This window comes from Trachymyrmex cornetzi, unplaced genomic scaffold (genome assembly GCF_001594075.2).
Source record: "Trachymyrmex cornetzi isolate Tcor2-1 unplaced genomic scaffold, Tcor1.1 scaffold438, whole genome shotgun sequence".
In the NCBI taxonomy this organism is placed as follows: domain Eukaryota; kingdom Metazoa; phylum Arthropoda; class Insecta; order Hymenoptera; family Formicidae; genus Trachymyrmex; species Trachymyrmex cornetzi.
The window spans coordinates 77073-78021 of NW_017299157.1; positions in this window are offsets into that span (position 1 = coordinate 77073).

Consider the following 949-nt stretch of genomic DNA (forward strand, 5'->3'; position numbering starts at 1 on the left):
GCTAACAAAGCAACTATATTTTGATGAAATTGCATTTTTGCAGGTGTTTTGTATCATATTACATTGATGATGTCATCGCAAAGTATGTCCTTGAAAAAATTTCGTATATTACGCTGACATAGCAGTTGTATGTTTGCAAATGTTGCATTTTTGCAGATGTTAAATTGATGATGCATTCCCGAATATGTCCTTGAAAAAATTTCTTATATTACGTTGACAAAGCAGTTATATATTTGCAAATGTTGCATTTTTGCTGTATTAGGTTACATTGATGTCATCATCGGATGCGTCTTTTATTCTAAGGGGTGCACTTTCGCACGTGTTAAATTGATGATGTCATCGCAAATCATGTCGTAACATGTTGAATATCCTTGAAAAAATTTCTTATATTACGCTGACAAAGCAGTTATATATTTGCAAATGTAGTATTTTTCGCTGTATTAGATTACATTGATGTCATCACCGGATGTGTCGTTTATTGTAAGGGGTGCATTTTGCACGTGTGTCAAAAATGATGATGTCATCGCAAAACATATTGCAACATGTCGAATGCCCTTGAAAAAAATTTTTGCATTACGCTGACAAAGTTGCATTGGAACTTGCAAATTTGCAGACGCTGCAATTTGCAATATTAGATTACATTGATGTCATCACCAGATGTGTCTAAAAAATTTTTCTGTTACAAGAATTGTTGGAGGGGATATGATTAAATAGAGAATGGAATAACGATACTGCGTCAGTCGTTCCGACAGATTCGTTTTGCAGTGATCTCCAGTGCTATGGATTCTTACGTTCAACATGAACCGCGCAAGTAAGTATTTCAATTGTATTTGTGAAAAATTTTTCTCTATAGATTACTCATTCGTTTGTTCTTCTTCATTACAGCGCGTCTTCTCGTACAATTTTGAGAAGAATATTCGCATTGACACCGACAGCGTACAAGTTTCTA